Raw genomic sequence first — 21,512 nt, 5'->3', positions numbered from 1 at the left:
AGGAGAGCTTCCACCCTGAGGAGCCCGCAGAGCCACCCCAGTCCTCCCCATGGGGCTCGTACCCCATTCCTCCCTCACCCCCTTCCACTTACCCCTCCCTAGCCCCACTTCCTGATTTACAAAATAAAGGACACGTGTGTTCAAAGATAGAAACTCTTTGGGAAAAGGAGGTGGGAGAGGGGAAGAGAGAGGGTGGGAGAGGGGAGGGCAACTAAAATGATCAGGGGTTTGGAACAGGTCCCATATGAAGAGAGGCTAAAGAGACTGGGACTTTTCAGCTTAGAAAAGAGGAGACTGAGGGGGGATATGATAGAGGTCTATAAAAGCATGAGTGGTGTGGAGAGGGTGTGTGACGGGGAGGCCGATCCCTGCACTCAACCCGCAGGGAGGAAGGGCCGGGGGACGGAGAAGCCGATCCCCGCACGCAGCCCGGCCGGCAGGGAGGAAGGGCCGGAAGCGGCCAGAACAAGCGCCCGGGGGGCCGCGGGGGAGAGCCAGGTCTCGGCCAAACCCGGCCGCCTACCTGGGGCCGCTCAGAGCGGGGGCGCCACGGGCGCCGCGGACAGCCCCGTGCCAACTGCCTGCACAGCCGTAGATGGCCGGGAGGCCAGGTGGGCGGGCACTAGGACCCAGCAGGCAGGCTCGGACGGAAGGGGCGGAGGAGGGCGGGACGCCGCCCAGGACACCCAAAAGGGCAAACACGGGAGCCGGGGGGGGGGGAGAGAGTGGGGACTGCCTGTGCTCTCGAAGCGCGAGACGCTTGGAGGAGGGACGGCTTGGCAGGCCCCAGCCCACCAAAGCGAAGCCGTGGCCAGCAGCGGACAAAGCAGAAGGGACAGACGGAGCCGTGCGGCGACCGGTGCCCGACCCGGACGAGCCCGAGGCAGGTTGCGGCGGAGCCCGGGAGCCCCAGGAGAGGCCGGCGGAGCGACCGGCGAATGGAGGGCGGCTAGCGTGAGCCGTGAACGGACAGTGAGGGACTGAGCAAGTGGGGGTGCAGGAGGACGGGGCGGTCCCCTCCCCTGCTACACTGGTGGAGAATGTGGGCATAGAAAGGGGAGTGGGGTGGTGAACCCTACACACACACACACACACACACAAAAACCTTTTATTACGGCAGGTGAAGGTAGACACTGGTACGGGGAAATGGAGATAGGTAAGTTGCTGGAGTGGCTGGCAGAGAACCAGCAGCAACAGCAACAGCAGCAGACCCAATTGCTCCAGCAGTTGACTGACCAGCAGCAGCTGGTACGGGAATTAGTGGAGCACCAACAAAAGCATGGGGGGGGCCATCTGGGGGCCCCGGGGAAGGAACGGGAGGCTCGGTCTTAGCCCTACCCCTGAGATTGGTAAAAATGACAGCGGGGGATGACCCGGAGGCCTTTTTAGTGACCTTCGAGAGGGTTGCCACCGCTGCCCGATGGCCCAAAGAATATTGGGCGACCCTGCTGGCACCCTACTTGACAGGGCCAGCACAGTGGGCATACAGGGGTCTGTTCGCGAGAGATGCATTGCACTATAGGAAAGTCAAGGAGGCTATTCTGGACCAGGCCGGCACCACCCCAGAGGCCCATAGGCAGAGGTTCAGGGCCGAGCGCTACCAGCCAGGCGAACGGCCGAGGGCCGTGGTGCAGCAGCTGAGGGAGGCCGCCACCCGCTGGCTTGACCCAGAGCGCAAAACCGCAACGCAAGTGGTGGACATGGTTGTGTTAGATCAGTTCCTACAGATCCTGCCACTGGACAGCTGGGTGTGGGTACGGTGACACCAACCCACAACGCTGGGGGAGGCCATCGCGATCCTGGAAAGCTACATGTCGGCAGAAGGCGAGGAAAATGGCCCGAAAGTCGCTAAAACGCCAGGGCGATCTCCACCGGCTACCGGTAGGGTGAGACCGATGCAGGGACGGGGGACGTGGTCCGCACCCCCCATTCCCTGGGAACGCTGGGGAGAGTGGGCGGCCCAAGCACCAACGCCAAGCCCCGAGGACGCCAGCAGCGGCCGCCACCAGAAGCCCCCGCCTGGGCAGCCGAACCCGGAAAACGGGGCGCCTGCTTTGAGTGCAGACAAGAGGGCCTTTAGGGACTGCTCCTATGGCCGAGCCCGAACTGCCCCAAGCCCACCGCCATGCTGCGGCCCGCCACAGATGACGGTGCAGGTAAGCGTGGATGGGCGGACGGCCTGGGCATTGGTGGACAGTGGGTGTAATCAGACCCTGGTCAGGAGGGAGCTGGTGGCGCCGGGGACCACCGATAGCCATGCAGTGCATCCACAGGGAGGTGAGACGCTACCCCACGCAAGTAGTTAGCATCCGGGAGGGGCCATGGCAAGCCCAGCGTTGCGTGGCAGTGGCCCCGAAATTAGCATACCCGGTGATCCTGGGTCAGGACTGGCCGGGCTTTAGGGCCCTGATGGCACGGTGGTGGCGAGACGGCAGGCCGGTAACCCTCACAGCGGGCCAGACCCAAGGGACCAGCCGGAAGCCCACGGAGGCCCAAGCAGCCAAGATCCCGCGCAAGACAGAAAGCGAGAGTCCAGTGGGGGACGAGCCGGACTATGTACGCGAACAGCGCGAGGACCCCTCTCTGAGCCACACGTCGGAACAAGCCAACCGAGACCCTGAAGATGGGCAGACGACCCTGGCGGGCCCACGGTTCGAGGTAAGAACCGACCGGTTGTATCGGATTGCAGCCCGCCCAGGGGAGCTGGGGGAGATGCACCAGCTGTTGGTGCCAGCACGGTATTGGCAGATACCGCTGACACCCGCATCCCAGGAGAAGACGGCCTTCGCCACCCCCTTCGGCCTGTACCATTTCCTGACAATGCCTTTCAGCCTGAACGGAGCAGCGGCCACCTTCCAGCGAATGATGGACCACCTCCTGCGTGACCACCAGGGGTATGCAGTGGCGTATATCGACGACGTGGTCGTTTACAGCACCTCCTGGGAGGAACACCTGCAGCACATAAGAGCGGTACTGGGGGCGCTGAAAGCAGCCCGGTTGACCGCGAACCCCAGTAAGTGCGTCTTCGGTAAGACAGAGGTCACCTACCTGGGGTACATCGTGGGATGGGGCGGACTGAAACCACAAGTAGATAAAGTCACGGTGGTATAGGACTTCCAGACCCCACGGATGAAAAAACAGGTGCGTCAATTCCTAGGACTCGCAGGCTACTACCGGCGGTTCATACCCCACTTCTCCACGGTGGCCGAACCACTGACAGAGGTAACAAAGAGCAGCTACCCCCAGCGAGTGGGCTGGATGGCACAGTGTGAAAGCGCCTTTCAGCGGTTAAAACAACACCTCACTCAAGCACCGCTCCTGGCGCAACCGGACTTTGCAAGAACATTCATAGTGCAGACAGACGCCTCGAACGTAGGTCTGGGCACAGTGTTGGCCCAAGAATACGCGCAGGGGGAACGACCCATTCTGTATATGAGTCGCAAGCTGCTGCCCCGGGAACAAGCCTACTCGACGATCGAAAAAGAGGCGCTGGCCATCCGGTGGGCGGTGGAAGCCCTGCGCTATTACCTATTGGGGAACCCGTTTCTGCTGGTCACGGACCATGCACCCCTGAAGTGGATGCACAATATGCGGGAGGCAAACCCCCGCATTATGAGGTGGTACTTGTTCCTACAACAATACAAGTTTAGGGTGGTACATAAGGCCGGATGGGCACACGCGAATGCGGACTTTCTGTCATGGTGCAGTGAGCTAGGAGGAGAGGGAGAAGACGAGAGGAACAAAAGGGGGGAGGAGTGTGACGGGGAGGCCGATCCCCGCAGTCAACCTGGCGGGCCGGCGGGCGCCGGCAGGGAGGAAGGGCCGGAAGCAGCCAGAACAAGCGCCTGGGAGGCCGCGGGGGAGAGCCGGGTCTCGGCCAAACCCGGCCACCTTCCTGGGGCCACTCAGAGCGGGGGCACCATGGGCGCCACGGACAGCCCTGTGCCAACCGCCTGCGCAGCCGTAGATGGCCGGGAGGCCAGGTGGGTGGGCAGGCTCGGACGGAAGGGGAGGAGGAGGGCTGGACGCCGCCCAGGACGCCCAGAAGGGCGAACGCGGGAGCCGGGGGGGGGGAGGGAGCGGGGACTGCCTGTGCTCTCGAACCCCACAGGCAGCGGCGAGACACTTGGAGGAGGGACGGCTTGGCAGGCCCCAGCCCACCAAAGCGGACAAAGCAGAAGGGACAGACGGAGCCATGCGGCGACCGGTGCCCGACCCGGACGAGCCTGAGGCAGGTTGCGGCGGAGCCCAGGAGCCCCAGGAGAGGCCGGCGAACGGAGGACGGCTAGCGTGAGCCATGAACGGACAGTGAGGGACTGAGCAAGTGGGGGTGCAGGAGGACGAGGCGGCCCCCTCCCCTGCTACAGGATGCATAAGAAAATTTCTTCATTAGTTCACATAACAGAACTATGAGAGGACACCAAATGAAATGAATAGGTAGCAGGCTTCAAACTAATAACAGAAAGTTGTTCTTCACAAAGCAAATAGTCAACCTGTGGAACTCTTTGCTGCAGGAGGCTGTGAAGGCTAGAACTAGAACAGAGTTTAAAGAGAAGTTAGATAAATTCATGGAGGTTGGGTCCATGGAGAGGTTTTAGCCAGAGGATAGAAATGGTGTCCCTGGCCTCTGTTTGTGGAAGGCTGGAGATGGATGGCACGAGACAAATGGCTTGGTCATTGTCTTCAGTCCATCCCCTCCGGGGTAGCTGGTGTTGGCTGCTGTCGGCAGACAGGCTACTGGGCTTGATGGACCTTTGGTCTGACCCAGTACGGCCATTCTAAGCTCAGGGCTCTGGGTCGGGGGTCTCACTGGACCACCCTGATTTTCATGCAAACCTGCTCCTGGGTGGCCAGGCTGGCAGCTATCCTGCCCTAGACTTTCCTGTGCCTAGTGTGGAAGTCGTGGATGAGGTCCACGATCTCCACACTAGACCAGGTGGGTGTCCGCCTCTTGCAGATCTGGGCAGGCTCCTGGGAGCCGCCAGCCTGGTCCCAGGAAGAGACGGAGGGCTGGGTGGCAGCAGGTGGCTGGTTCGTGCCGTGCCAGGTGCAGGGTCTGCTGGCTGTGTGCTGGCAGGCTTGCACCTGGCACGGGCACCGTAGCCAGACCATGCCCCTTTAAGGGCTCCGGGGCTGGGAGGGGGGCAGACGAGTTTCCCTGGTGGTGCCCAGAGTGGCCACCAGGGAAATCTGGGGAGGGCTAGCCTCCCACTAGTTCGAATTAAGTGGCTACACAGCCCTTAATTCGAACTACTTAATTCCAACTAGGCGTTAGTCCTCATAGAATGAGGTTTACCTAGTTCGAATTAAGTTCGAACTAATGGTTTGCCTGTGTAGCGCCTATCAAAGTTAATTCGAACTAACGTCTGTTAGTTCGAATTAACTTTGTAGTGTAGACATACACTTACATCCCTACTATCAACCAATTGTGCACTTATCTTGTAGCACTTTCATCAAGACTATTCTTCTATTATTTGTTTGTAAAAATGTCAGACGGGACTGTGTCACAATCCTTATCAAATCAAGATATATCACATCTACTACTTACCCTTCTCCACTAGGTCAGTAATTATGTCAAAAAAGACAATTGGGTTGTTCTGGCATGATTTGTTTTCGACAAATCCATGCTGGCTATTCCTAATAAGCCTATTATTCTCTACATTCTTATTCAATAATTTGTTCTAGTATAGTTCCAGGTATTGAAGTTAGGCTGACATGTCTATAATTCACCACTCTTGATTCCACTTTTTAAGGTTAGATACTTTGTTTGCCCTCCTCTAGTACTTTGGACCGCATCTGTCTTCCATGATTGCTCAAAGATAATCGCTAACATTTCTGAGATTTTTTTTCAGCTACTTCCTTAAATACTCTCAGATGAATTTCTAGACTTGAAAACATCTGAATTATATTGTTTGACGAGTTCTTTTCCTGTTTTTGGCTTATGTTCCTCCTCTTTTATTGTTAATATTAATTGTCTTGTGTAACTAGTTGCCATAACTAATAAATAAAAGTAATTTGAAATTTGATAGCATATTTAATATCAACATTGTAAAGCAACTACAAGCATTTATTTCTTTTGATTACTGTAGTAGTACCTCATCAGCACCCCATTTGCTATGTGTTGTTTAAACACAGGACAAAAAAGACAGTCGCTGGCCCAAGCTGCTTACAACATGAATTAATTAGGTCTAACTATGCCACTTGGTAGTAGATTAGTTTCATGCCAATTTTATAGTGGCAACAGTGTTACTGGGAACCTAGAGTCACAAACCTAGTGATAGAGGAGAATAGAATTTGGGTGTCATGATTCTTCATCCCCTTGTCTGACCACTAGATAGCACTATCTTCCAAGCAAAGAGGCATTAAACTACAGAGGAAAGTTTCCTGCAAATTTTATTATCTGTTATGCTAAACTAAATTATTATAGCTGGTCAGAAAACAACACATTTTTTGAAAATGTCCATGTTTGTTGAATTTCTGTTTTTGGTAAATTTAGTGATTTTTTTTTTTCAACTAGAGTTACTAATTGGTCTCTTAATTTTTCTCTATTCTATGACCTTTCAGTGTAGAGGGCTGTGGTGAAGTGGGGTGGCCACCCACTGACCTGGAGGTGGAGGAGCCCCTTTTTGGAGCCCTTTTTGGACACAGCCTAATCCCTCCCCATCACCTGAGCAAAAGCCAAGAGGTGGGGCCAGGACCATAAAAGGCCAGCCTGAGGGCTCAGTCTGGCTCCAGCATCGAGCAGTACCAGAGGTCTGCCCAGAGCTCCCCCCCTAGGAGGCTGAGGTTTGGATGGGACCACCAACAGTGCGCAACCTGGAAGACCGGCCTGGACCTCTGGCCATGCCTGACCCAGAGGACTGGCCTGAACACCTGCCTCAGCCTGCACCCAGGGACTGGCTGGGACTGCCGGACCTGCAAGGGCCCGAGGACTTGCCTGGACCTTCAGCCGTGCCTGACTCAGAGGACTGGTCTGAATGACTGCACCGGCCCGCACCGGAAAACTGGCTGGGACCGCTGGACCTGCAAGCGGCCAACAACTGGCCTGGACCACCCAGACTCCAGCTGGATCTGACCATCCTTACCTCCCTGAGAGACCTGCTGGAAGCCCAGGTATGTGTCCAGGGGGAGAAGGGAAGTGGCCCAGGGAATACTGAGCACAGTTAAGTGCCTTGGGTCAGTGTGTTTTGGGCGGGAGCCTCCATTGACACAGCAGCAGACTGCACTGGGCTGGGACGCAGCCCTGGGCTGGGACGCAGTGGAGAGAGTGGGCCTGCGTCCCCCCGGTCACCCACGTAGTGGGTGGCAATCTCCCCCTCTCTGCCACCACAGGCGAACTACCTGCACCCCTCCTGAGCAAAGAAACAAACTATTGGCTACTGGTTACCTGTGTTTGTTTGCTGCCCCGCCTGAAACCGGGCTTGGGCCACTGAACTAACTGTGTTTATTTGCTGCCCCACCCGGAGCCAAGGCTGAGGATTCTGAACTGGGTTTGGTTGTGGCCCTGCCCTGAACTAGGCCAGGAGCCTGAACTGACTCTGTTTGTTTGCTGCCCGGCCTGAACCAAGGCCTAGGCTCCTAGACTGGAAAACTGAATGTTTGTCTGTTGCCCTGCCCTGACCTAGGGCCAAGGCTCCTCTTTGTGTTTGTTGCTGCTTCGCCCTGACCTAGGGCCAGGGCCCTTGCCTGTGTCTGTTTGCTGCCCCACCTGAACTAAGGCCTGGCCCACCAAACTCTTTGACCTGACTGTTGGTTTGCTGCCCCACCCTGAGCTAGGGTCCGGGCTCCCTGAACTGCCTGTTTGCTTGCTGCCCTGCTCTGAACCAAGGCTGGGAATTCTGGGCTAACTGTGTTTATTTGCTGCCCTACCCTGACCTAGGGCCACGGCTCTCTATGAACTAACTGTTTTTGCTTGCTGCCCTGACCTGCACCAGGACCAGGGCTTCTGAACTGTTTGCCACTCGTCCGCCCTGAAGCAAGGCTGGGCTCTGAATGGTTTGCATGTCACCCACCCTGAAGCAGGGCTGGGCTCTGAACTGTTTGCCTCTTGGCCCGCCCTGAACCCAGGCTGGGTTACTGGACTATCGATTGACCTCTTTTTGTTGGTGTCGCCCGAGACCCTGGCTTGTACTATTGACTTGGGGGGTTGTTTTAAGCACCCACAGCAGTGGGGCGGAGTGGTCGTTCACTGACCCAGAGGTGGAGGAGCCCCTCCGGGAGGCCTAATCAGCTACAAGGGCAAACGATGGAAAGAAAATTGGGCAATTGGTATTTGGTGGCTTAGAATAAAGCAAAAGCAAAAAGTCTCTCCTATGAAGTTATACAGGCAGTGTGAGTGTGCGTGGAAAAATACAAGGTGCACATCAGGTGCTATGGGTGTTAGCATGAGTATAACACAAGATGTTCAATGTGAGAAATTCCTCTGGAAAGGTAAGTTATCAGTTATATTTTAGTATTACAGACCAAGTAGGTCAACGCAGTCTCCTGATTTATAGGTCGGCTTGAAGCAATCTAATCCAGTTCAAAATTGCACATCATAAAACCAGATATTTTTAAAAAAAACTTTCCCATGCATTTTTAAAATAAATGTAAGGTACAAAAGATTAGCAAGTAAAAAGAGATAAAAAAGAAGCTATTTCAAGCAGTATGTTGACTTTGTTAGACAATTTCAGTCAGGCCTGCATCCCAGTCTTACCAAAGATTAGCATGGTCCAGGAAGCTGAAGCTGGTATGTCAAAAAATTTACAGTAGCAGTGATGGTAAAATATCATTGTTTGGAAAAGAAATATTAAACAGCAAGCCAATACTAATAAATAAATTAAAAAGTAATCCCAACTAATAGAATCAGAGAATCATAGAACACTAGGACTGGAAGGGACCTTGAGAGGTCATCGAGTCCAGTCCCCTGCCCTCACAGCAGGGCCAACCACCGTCTAGATCAGTGCTACTCAACTTTGGAGCCACGGGGGCCACAATGACACTCGCAGCACATGCCGAGGGTTGCAACTTAAGTGTGGTTGCATATACATGCAAATATATGCAAATAGCTTCTTTCACACCGATGAGCATAAATACAAAGATTAAGGCAAGACCACACAACACGCAGGCCCCATTTAAGTCGGTTCTGCTGATATTAATAAAATGCAATATTTACCCAATTTCCACCCATATGACAGCACTTTTAATGAGCAATGACAGTCCAGGAATTTAACTACTAAAACGTAAATTAACAGAAGAATATATTGGCTACATTTTTGTTTTGGCTTCCACCCATGGGTCGCGTGTTGAGCCCCGTATAAACCCAAACTGCACCATGGGCTGCAAACTGTGAGGCCACAGTTACAGATTCAGAGTAGCTCTGGTCTAGATCATCCTCGATAAATATCTATCTAACCTGCTCTTAAATATCTCAAGTGATGGAGATTCTACAACCTCCCTAGGCAATTTATTCCAGTGTTTAACCACCCTGACACAGTTAGGAAGTTTTTCCTAATATCCAACTAAACATCTCTTGCTGCAATTTAAGCTGAGTGCTTAATTATGTATATGTATACCTTGTATCCAAAGGCAAAATCAGGCCTTGAAAAGGTCACAAATAAAAACAACCACCCATTCCAAATTCCAAAACCTAACTAAAACAGACTTCGTTACTTACTAATCCTGTCCTCATTGAATTCAACAGGAATTTTGCCATTAACTTCAAAGGAGCCAGAGTTTGCCATAATGGACAGACCCTCAGCTGGTACAAGTTGTCATAGCTTAGATTTCAGTGGCGCTACCACATTTACGCTGATAGAGAGTGGCCCCTATTCCTGGCCATGGACCTTGAGTAGTCCTTTACACCAGTGCAAGGGGAGTGTGATTGTTGACCAGACATTTATGTGCGAGGCTACAGTTACAGAGTCAGAGAAAATAACATCATCCTGCCAACCTCTTCTCTCTCCTCTGAAATCCTGGATCAAAACAGCAGAGGTTAAAGGAGCTTTCCAGTTATTGGAATGGACAACAATGCACCTGGCATGGACAACAGTGAGTGTGAGATGGGGAGGGTGTAGCCAGACGTGAACCCCCATTTTAACATCCATCTTTGTCTGCTTGAAAGCATGCAGGGCACATAAGAGCAGAAAACAGCATGATCTTTGAAAACCTTGGAGCAGGAGGTTCAGATATGCTGGCTCAGTGACCATGGACAACTGTAAGCAGAGATAAGAGGGTGGTCAAACTAAGAGGCTGCACAAAAGTGTCCTTGACTTAACCCATATTGAAATGAACACACAGCAGTCCGCGGGGGGAGGAATCTTCCGCCCAACAAGAACATCCGGCAGTCCTAATTTAGCTATCTTCCTCTCTTACAAGTGTAAATTAACTTGAAACTTGTTTGTAAGAACTGGCGCCACAAAACAGACCAGTACAATTTGGCATCTTAAGATAAGAAAGAGAATACAGGCTCCCAGGGGTATAAAGATGAGTCCAGCAGCACACCTACTCTGTGTGACAATCTACCACCTATCTGCTGGTCGGGTTTGGTGTTTGACCTCCCAAGGTTCCAGAGGGGACGCCCACCTCGTATTCGTCTTTCCGAGGAATTGAGGGACCGGCCCTGGCCTGACACGCTGGAGTCGAGAGGCACAGAAGGGGGTAAAAATTGTACCTGGATGTGGTCCTTTGTTTAAGTATATATATACATAGTGTTAGAGCTCTTTAAAGATTAAGCTGTCACTTGGTACCATTATTTCTATTTTCTATCTTTACCTTTTTCCTGTAATCATTTTTAAGACCTATATATATATTTGCTAGCATTTAAGAAATAGAGCAATAGCCATTGTAACCATATAATTTATAAGCTTCTTTAATAAACCTGTAACTGTTTAAGCTTTATCCTGACTCCTTCAGTTGATGTAATAGAACCAAGCACAATTTAAAAGAACTTCAGCCGGTCATAAAGGGACAGACATAGGGAGAGCTTGGAAGTTTGGATCTGTGTCACTCCCAGGTGACAAGATCCGTTGAGGCACCTTTTCAGCCTTTCCTAGGCTGCCCGCTGCGAAGGAACCCCTGTGTTCTAGCAGCTAAAATCTAAGGTGTAATAAGCTCTTCCTATATAACGGGGTGTCTGTTGGCCTGCTGGCCACCCTCTGCGACGGGACCCCAGTCCTAGCAGTAAAGACACAGACGTTAAACCTTTTCTCGGAAACACACACACACACACACACACACACTGCCCTGACCGTCGGCTGACAGAGGGGCAGGCAAAGGATGCAGCTGACCCAGGGCCCAGCAAGTCAAAAGAGTCCAGGGCTCCTAGTTGCCATTACCATGATAATGGCAACAGTCTCAGGCCCAGGACCTTTAAATCACTGCGGAGCCCTGGGCAGTGTGCTCCAGACAGCATGGAGGACTTGGGGGGAGGGATGCAATCCAAGCGGTGCTATTTCCACCCGAGGCCCCACCCCTTCTTTGAGCGAGGCGCTCTCCTCCCCCCACCTTGCCCAGGGGTCCAGCAAGTCTGTTGACCCCCCTGCTTGCATGAAAGTTTAATAAAATTTGCAGCCTGCTACTTAATTCAATGTATGTGCCCATCCTCATGTTGACACTTTATCCACATCAGTAGCCAGTGCTTTCAGAACAGAGAGCACATTTGCTAATTAAGAAGGGTTGACTTAAAGCCAGTGGTGGGGGTGGCAATCTTGTAAGTTTTCATTCAGTGTTTAGAGCAATCATTTCAAAGAGCCACTGGGCCAGAGAGAATGTTAGAGTAAAAAATACAGGACAACCTGGAATTACTAGTACATGAGCCACATTATGACCTAAATGGCATCAGAGAGACTTAGTGGTATACATCTCACAACTGCAGTATTGGTATAGAGAAGTCTACCGTAGTTTGTTCCTGAAGGATGGGTAGAGAAAAAAGAAAGGTGGTGTTGCCTTATATAGAAAGGATATAGATACTTATTCTGAGATCCAGAAGGTGGTAAGAGGCAACCTGAAAGTCTCTGGGTAATGTAGGGATGACATCATGTTAAGGATCTCTAATAGACCACCAAATCTGGAGAAGGAAGTAGGTGAGTCGCTTCTAGAAATACCCAAACCACAAGACCTGGTAGTAATGGGTGACTTTAATTACCCAGACATCTGTTGGCAAAGCAGTATGGAAAACCACATTTCCAGTGCATTCTTTGAAAGAACTAGGGACAACTTTTTGTCTCAGGAAGTAGAGTAAGTAGCAGAGGCATAGTCATAGAGGGGACTAAGTGGGTTGTAGCATCCAGGCCCACCAAATCTGAGTAGGGAGGTAGCGCTGCCATTGTGACCTGAAGTATCCCTTGAGCACTTGAAATCCAAGATGGAGTTATGTGCCTGCCCTCCGAAAAGCTATGCCAGTCTGTCTTGCCATTTTTTCTGAGTTGCAAGCCAGAGGGTCCTCACCACCCTTTCCTTTAGGAGCTGCACAGCCACAGGAGCACAAACTAGCATGCAGTGCCACACACAATGAAGCGGCAAAGAATAGCGCCACAGAGACATATTAGTCCTACCTATTCTACCACCCTCTTCTTCTCCCTCCCTTGTAGAATACCGTAGGGTTGCTAATGTTGTGGAGGAGAAAGGCTGGAAAGGATGCAACAGGAACAACCACCTCACACATGGAGGTCTCTGCCCTCCCCTGTACAGAATACAGCATGGGCCATTTGTGCTGGGAAATCCACATGATCCACAGCGAGGGGTGGTCTCCTCCCACACTGCTAGAGGGGGAAGGGTTGGATTTACACCGGCGGGGGCTTCCAAGGGTGCTGCACTTGAGTTCCTGCCATGACTACAATGCACAGTGCCATGCCTGGTCTGTGAGAGTGCAAGGTGAGGAGGAGGAGCCATGGCTCCCCTCCCCCCTCGAAAGGTGAGTTGAGCCTAGCAGAGAAGAAGTTGCTGGTGGTGAGGCATGCAGGTCCCCAGCTTGGCAGGTGAAGCTGTGTGTCTGGTGGTACTGGAGCTAGGAAGAGAGCATGGCATCGGGGAGAAGCTGAGTAGCAGAGTCTGTCATTCCTACCCAGCTGAAAGTTAGGACCCACCTACATTTCTCATTAGTCCAGAGGGACAGCCATTTTAGACTTCATTCTGACCAATAGGGAAGAACTGGTTGTGAATCTGACAGTGGAAGGCAAATTGGGTGAAAGTTATCATGAAATAATAGGATGAAAGAAAGAAGTGAGGGCTACAGAATAAGGGCAACTTTTTTAAAAAAGCAGAAAAATAAATTCAGAGAAATGGAAGTGAGGTCAATGGAAGGAAAATGTAATGGATAAAAGAGCTGAGGAGAGCTGGCAGCTTCTCCAGGTGACAGTATTAAATGCACAACTGCCAGCTATTCCAATGTAAAGGAAAGATAGGAAGAATAGTAAGAGGACAATATAATTCAGTCAAGAATTCTTTCCTTACATTAAAATCAAGAAAAAAAAAGGAAAACAAGTGGAAAAGCAAGTAACTTGCTAGGGAGAACAGAAGCACAAACATAAGGACAAAATCAGAAAGGCTAAATGCCAAAATGAGTTACATCTAGCAAGGGACATAACAGGTAATAAGAAGAGGTTCTTTAAATATGTTAAAGGAAAGAAAAATGTGATGGAAAGTGTAGGTTTTCCACTTAGTGGCAAAGGAAAGCTAATAAGTGTTAACATCAAGAAGACTGAAGTTTTTAATGACTATTTTGCTTCAGTCTTCACTAAAAGGTCAATAGTGACCAGTTACTCAACACAATATTAACAAAAAGGGCAGAGAAATACAAGCGAATTTAGGGGAAAACAGGAATAAGAATATATAAATAAGTTAGATGTGTGCAAATTGGGAAGACTTCATGGAATTCAGGGTATTTAAGGATCTAGCTAAAGTAATCTTGGCCTATTAGCAATTATCTTTGAGAACTCACGGAGGATAGATGAGATCCCAGAAGACTGGGAAGAGCAAACAAATTGCCTATTCTTATAAAGAGGGCCCAGGGAATTACAGACCAGTCAACCTAACTTTGATACCTGGAAAGATAATGAAACAAATTATTAAACAATCAATTTGTAAGCACCTAGAAGATAATAGGTCATAAAGAAAGGACAGTATGGAATAAATCATGCCAAATCATTCTATTTTCCTTCTTTAGCAGAATTACTTGTCTAGTTGATGGGAGTGAAGCAATAGACATGATATGTCTTGATTTTAGTAAGACATTATGATAAGCAAACTGGGGGAATGTGGTCTACAGGAAATTACTGTGAGGTGGGTGCACAAGTGATTGAAAGACCATGGTCACTGAGTATTTATGAATGGTTCACTATCAAATTGGGAGGTATTATCTGGTGAGATCCTAAAGAGGTCATTCTTTTTATTAATTACTTAGATAACAGAGCAGAGCGTATGCTCACAAAATTTGTGGATGATAACAAACAAGGAGGGGTTGCTAGCTCATTGGAGGACAGGGTTATATTTCAAAGTGACCTTGCTAAATTGGAGAATTGGCCTAAACTCAACAAGATGAAATTTAGTAAAGACCAAATGCAAAGTACTTCACTTAAAAAGGAAAAACTAACAATACAGCTACAAAATGGGAAATAAGTAGCTAGATATTAGTAATGCTAGAAAGACTGTGGGGGTTATAGTGGATCACACATTGTATGTAAGTTGATGTGATGCTGTTGTGAAAAAGCTAATGTCATTCTGGGGTGTATTAACAGGTCTGCTATATGTAAGACACAGGGACTAGGTCTGCACTGCCCAGTCTTGTGCAAGAACATATGCAAACATTTGCATATTTAATGAACCACCATTTTTACTGAAGGGGCTTTTGAGCAAGAAGGAGCAGTCTATACTTCTTCTGCAAAACCCCCCTCTTGCACAAGAGCCATTCTGCCTGAAAATAAGCATCAGAAAGGCTCTTGCGCAAGAGGAAGGTTTTGTGCAAAAATGGCAGCTCATTAAGTATGCAAATGAGGCACAGCGATATTCATCATCGCATCTCATTTTCATATGTTCTTGTGCAAGACTGGGCAGTGTAGACGTAGCCAGGAAGAATTTGTCCCACTGTGCTTTGCTCTGCTTACGTTTCAGCTTCAATTCTAAGAGCCACACTTTAGGGAAGAGGTGGATAAATCAGAGAGAGTTCAGAGGACAGCAACAAAAATTAATGAAAGATTTAGAAAATCAGAACCTACGCAGAAAGGTTAAAGAAAGCAGGGTATGTTTAGTCTTGAGAAAAGAAGACAGATCAGGGATCTAAATCTTTCAAATACATTAAGGACTGTTATAACGAAGCCTTTGATCGATTGTTCTCTATGTCCACTGAAGGTAAAATAAGAAGTAATGGGCTTAATCTGTAGCAAAGGAGGTTTAGATTAGAAGTTAGGAAATCTTTTCCCATAATTAAAAGAATAGGTAAGTTCTAGAACAGACCTCGAAGGCAGGCTGTGGAATCACTGTCATTGATGGTTTAGGAATATGTCGGGCAAACACCTGTCAGGGATGACCTAGGTTTACTTGATCCTGTCTCGGCTCAGAGGGCTGGACTAGGTGAATTCTCCAGATCCTTTCCAGCCCCACACAGTGGTTATAACAGGCCAGGAGAATCTCACCTCCTGCAGTGCAGCCTCCAGGCCCTAGTTGCAGATATGATGGGGAGAGGGGAGTGTTGCTTTTTATTATGCCCCTTGCAGGTTCCAGAGCAGCTGAGGATATGGTACATGCTATTCAGCTTTCTGGGTTCATCAGTAATCTCTCTGTGCTCCAGGGAAATTACTGATGAACCCAGAAAGCAGAGTAACTCACACTGCCATCTTGGTGTCCCCAGAACCTGCATGGTTCATACATAGGCGTGCACAGCACATTTCATTAGGGTGTGCACCCAAAGAATTTTTAAAAAAATGTACTTTGACCCCCCCCATTAGCCACACCCGTGACCTCTGTTAACCACGCCCCTGGCCCCCATTAGCCACACCTCTGGAGGTAACCCTCTCCGGGCAAGATGGGCACATGACCAAAAGTAAAATGTGCCCCCCCCAAGGACTTTTGCCACCATCCTCCTACCAATAGGGATTAGTTTGCCTCCTCCCCAACCCCCCGCCATGCAACTATCTTGCAATTGCATTAACCCAATGTGTGTGACATTAATGCGGGGGGGGAGGGGGGGGAGGGGGAGAGAAGTGTGCCCTCTAAGAGTTTCCTCCCATGAGGAATGAATTTTGTGTTGTGTACCAGTACTGAGTTCATGTGGCTTGTTTGGATGTGCCATTGTGGCACCCACATTATTAATAAATATGGGTATGTCTACACTACCACCCTAGTTCGAACTAGGGTGGTTAATGTAGGCAACCAGAGTTGCAAATGAAGCCCGGGATTTGAATTTCCCGGGCTTCCTTTGCATATTGCCGGGCGCCACCATTTTTAAATGTCCACTAGTTCGGACTCCGTGCCCGCGGCTACACGCGGCACGAACTAGGTAGTTCAGATTAGGCTTCCTATTCCGAACTACCGTTACTCCTCGTGGACTTCATTTGCAACTCCGGTTGCCTACATTAACCACCCTAGTTCGAACTAGGGTGGTAGTGTAGACATACCCTATCTGCCTTTCCACTCTGCTGCCATGTCTTCTCCCCTTGCTCCATCAACTCCCCTAGTGCCTGCTGCCCCCCAACCCCTCACCCTCCTCTGCTGTCCTGACTCCTGCCCTTCTCACTGCCCTCAGCCTTCCTGAGACCAGCTCCCCTCTGCCAGCCCTTCTCTCCCCCCTGTGCCCACTCCTCCAGTAGCCCCACTCTGATTATGTGAGCTACCCCTCCTCATCCCCGCTCCTAACACCTCCCTCGTCTCTCTCCTCTGGTGCTGGTCCCTCCCCTGCAGGTGTCTGCCCTTCTGCTTCACCCCCAGAATCCCCTGGCACCTGCACCTTCCCTTACCCTTGCACCCTCCTGGTGCCTCCCCCTTCCCTCACTGCCCCTGTGCCCTTTGCCTTTTTTTCCCTGATGCCCACCCCTCACCACCCTCTGCCCTCATTCTCCTCATGCCCCTGTGCCCTCACACGTGACTTGCTCCAACCCCACCTTCCTCATGCCTACTCCTTCTGTCAAGCCGTCTCCCAGCACCTCTCCCTCCAATCCCCAATGCCCTTACCCTCTCCTCTTCCAGCATCACCTTGTCCCTCCTCCCACTGACACCTCCCCTCCTGCCCTTTTCCTCATTGTCTCCACTTCCCCCCAGCATTTGTGTCTCCCTTTGGTGCCTTCCCCTTTCTTCCCCCTCTTCCCTCCCCCTCCGTACAAGCCCCTTCCACTTCTTCCCCTTTCTTCCTCCTCCACCCTCCCCCACCGCAAAAGCCCCTTCCTCTCCCACCCCTTCCTTACCTTCAGCTTCTGCCTTACAGCTTGCAGGGCTGGAGTCAGATCTAGCCCAAGCTGCAGGGCCAGGGAGGGGCACCCCCAGGGCACTGTACGGTGCTGTAGGGCGGGGCCTGGACCACAAAAATGGCTTGGGCCGCCATCTGTAGTCAGGCCCCAGCTGCTTTTGGAGCTGGGCTGCTGGGTTTTAAAGTTCCTGGGGTTTCCCCTCTCACCTGTTGCATGGCATTTGAGGACACCGCGCATGCGCTCTCTCTGCCCCACAGTGCCCAGTAGATGGCTGCCGGGAATTTAAAGTGAGGGGCTGTGGCGCTCTGTCACAAATCCCCCTCTTCCTCCAGCAGCTGCTGGCTGGCCCCAGACATTAGGGTGTCTGCCTATGGGTGCATATCAAAAGCTCAGGCTCTTCCTTCAGAAGAGAGAAGCTTTTTAATTTTCCATGGGTGGCTTGGAGTCTGGAGAAGGGAGGTGCAGCTACAGCAGCTCTGGCCAGCCTGGGTCTATTCTGAGCAGATAGGATCTTGGGGGTGGGCTCTATCTGGTTGAGGGCTCCTCTTGCTAGAAAGGGGACAGGGGATCTCAGGGCTCCAGCCACAGAGGGGGGATGGAACCAGGGCTTTAGCCTCCCTGAATTGCTACCCATACTTCCAGCCTTACATTTTTATGGCTCTCACCCCCATTGGTTAGGCACCCAGATGGGAGGTGGGTGATCTAGGAGCCAATCACCATGCTTCAATGACTAATTATTTAGCCAAAGCAGAACAGGTTCAGTAGGGAAACGCATCTGAATAGCCTATGCTCCCTGATAGAGCCCTCACCTGAGACGACTTTTTTAAAGTCTTTTTTTCCTTATCAAGTAGCTGGGGGATCCAAACCCAGGTATCCTACATGACTATCCTGAGTGTGCATTCTAACCACTGGCATAAAAGCTGTAATATAAGCACTGGCACCATTACTACCACCTCCCCTAGACAGTTTTTGAATGAGTCCTATCTGGTTGGCTGCCTCTAAACATGCCTGTTGGTTTGGGTCCCATGTGTGAGTTAGGCAGATAAATGTTTATGTTCTCCAGTTGATGGGCTACTCTGAGCCTTCACTGGGAGACAGTCACCTAGCGTGGGGCACCAGTGTGCATGCTCAAAGGCAGAAACTTGGGCCAGGTCTACACCACACGAGAAGGTCAACCTAAAATACACAACTCCAGCTATGAGAACAGCATAGCTGGAGTCAGCATAACTTAAGTCAAATTTTCTGCAGCATCCCCACAGCAGGAGGTCAGCAGGAGAAACTCTCCCGTTGACTTCCCTTACTCCTCATGACTCTGCGGAGTACTGAGGTCAACGGGGGGCACCATCAGCAGTCGATTTAGTGGGTCCTTATGAGACCCACTAAATTGAATTCCAGAAGATCGATCTCTGGAACTTCAATCTTGGGTTAAGTGTAGACCTGCCCTTGGGTGCCTACAAACTTCAGTTGACTTAAACCAGAGTTACATAAATGTAACTGCATACCAATATTTGTCTAGGGTAACAAAATTACTTCAGACAATGTAGCAGAAATTGATTAAAGGTTAAATTCCTGCATCTAGTGGATTTGGTACGGAGGTCTGCAGGGATGCATTCAACTGACTCAGCTAGAGGCAGGTTGTAGTGTTTCATTACGTCTCTGTATTCATTTATATGCAGTGAGCCTGTTGCTTATTTATACCAAAATCCCTTTATACCAATTGGGTCCTTAGTACAAATGAGAATCAGGCCCAGCCTGCTAAATCAGAACATGGTGGATCAACTTCACCTTAACAGTTTGGTGTAACCTTACTGAAATCAATAGGATTGACACCAGAAATGAACTGGACCTCATAAATCTGATTCTAATACACTGAAAGGCTGCTTCACACCACTTCGGAAGTAAAGTTAATCTACAGTCACTTTAACACTGGCAAGGTGATGTAAAGCAGCCTCAGTGTAAATGAGTGTATTTTTGTAACTCTTTCCATACACCTTGTCTAAATCTTTGTTTTTTAGGCACACTCATATAGCACATCAAGCTTTTATTGTCAATTTAACTTTAGATAATATTCAATAATCACTTCATATTCCTGTTTAAAGTATGGCTTAATTGAAACGTACAGCATGTTTCTACAATGAATATTGTTTGTAAGCTCTGCTCTGTTTCTTTTTCAAATTTCCAATATAAACAATCTTGTAGGAAGGTAATTAAAGCCATCTGCTTCTTGATAGCCCTGTTACCTTTGCAGCAGCATTTACATTTTTCCCCTTTAACTTGGGGAATTAAATTTCCATAAAATTGTATCTTAGTCACTTGTGAACCATCACAAAAACTGCTTATGGCAGTACAATTCCTCTAGAAGAAAAGACATATGCTATTAACTTTTCCTTCTAAACAAGCTTTTAGTTTGCATAAGTCAAAGTCTTTCTGAATCCTACTTTTGTTCTTCGTGCTGTCAGAAAATATACACATCTAAGTTTTTGAAGCTTTATGGTATTTATAACAAGAAAAGTGCCTACTTCTATTGTAGCTCTCTTTTGAGATCTCACATTGCTTTGTGGACATTAGTTTTCATAATTCTATCAGGCAGTAGATAAGCGCTTAAGTCCATGGAGTGCTGTTGATTGACATCTGCTGAGTTTTATTATATTTTATTATACCCATTGTATAGATGAATAAACTGAGAAACAGATCATACAATCAATGGCAGAAACAATGCCAGCATGTTCTGGCACTGACTCATAGCTTGCTATTGTTACTCTGGCAAAATTCAATGGACCCATGACTTTACCATATTTATGTTCTATAAAGATGTGGCTACAATGTGGCCCAGCCGAAAGCATCTATGCGAAGTGGGAATAAGATATATTATCCCCCTCCCCAGTGCCTTGAGCAGCTGCATTAGCTCTCCTTATGTCAGTGCTTGGGTGAGGGAAAACAGAGCAGGGTCTAATGTACTTGGTTCTTTGCCTCTTCTCATTGCGTAGGTGGGAGGAAAAATGGAGGAGTGAGCATTAGTTTGCTGCATTAGTCAATGAATTAGCTAGCGGTGCTAGACCAGTGACAGAAGAAAGTTGCATCATATAAATAGGTGCTGTAAGTTACTTCCTCCCAGGAGAAAAGAGATGATATGGGGAAAATGGCTCCTTTCTGATTCAATAATTCTTTACCGGGGCTCCTCTTTACATGGGACTATGCCAAAAGGCTCATTGTAGTGCTCAGTAACTCATATTCCTTATTCCTCCCATACCACAGCTCCTTGCCCCCACATCAAAATGCTTTTTTGCTCTTGTTCCTTATTTTCAAATAATACGTTAGGGGGAAAAATTGGTAACAGTGTCATGTCATTTCAGCAAAACGGTATGTTTAAATTGCTGAGTCCATTTTCAAGGGAGAAGAAGCAACTTGTCAGAGCCCGGGGTAAGTTTTGGTAATTAATCTTTATTGCTTCAGTGATACATCTTTCCTCACAACTGAATCCAACGCACTTTCCATCGCAAAGACTGAACTACCTGATCCTTTTATTCTTGTTCTATTTCAATCTTCATTCAGAACAAACCAAACAGAAACATTGGTCACAATATTTGCCAAGATTAGTCTCATTGTTAAAGAAACAGGAAGGCAAAAAGGTCCCAGGAGCTTTTGGCTTCTATTAAAATGCACTGTGAAAGTTCCAATATACCCGATGCTCATTGGCTGAAAAGCTCAATAAAAGAGCTATGTATTATTTTATTTTATTTTATTTTATTATGAGATATAAATATTTTTATTGGAAATGCTATTTGGCATAGCACTTTTTGATTTTAACTATAGTTTGTTACCTGTACATTTCAATGATGCTATGTGTTTTTATCCTGAAGTTCCTAGAATTCTATGGTGAAACTTAAGGAATTCAAATTATAATTAATAATTTTTCTTGTCTGTAGTATGGCAACCCGACTAGACCGGATGAATATTCATATTCTTAATTCAAAGCCAATAAAACATTTTCCTAAATGAATAAAAACTGAAAATAGTCAGGTTAACTATTTTTATTAAATGATTATCTGCTGTTTCTGGATGTATTCAGTTTTGCCACTGCATTCTCTAATGATTGACTCATTAATCTAGTAGTGCAACTGTACATGTGTTTTTTTG

The sequence above is a fragment of the Pelodiscus sinensis genome, chromosome 1, assembly GCF_052426305.1.
Source record: "Pelodiscus sinensis isolate ZL-2025 chromosome 1, ASM5242630v1, whole genome shotgun sequence".
Lineage (NCBI taxonomy): Eukaryota > Metazoa > Chordata > Testudines > Trionychidae > Pelodiscus > Pelodiscus sinensis.
The sequence above is the reverse complement of the archived record's forward strand: the minus strand, read 5'-3'. Positions refer to the sequence as shown.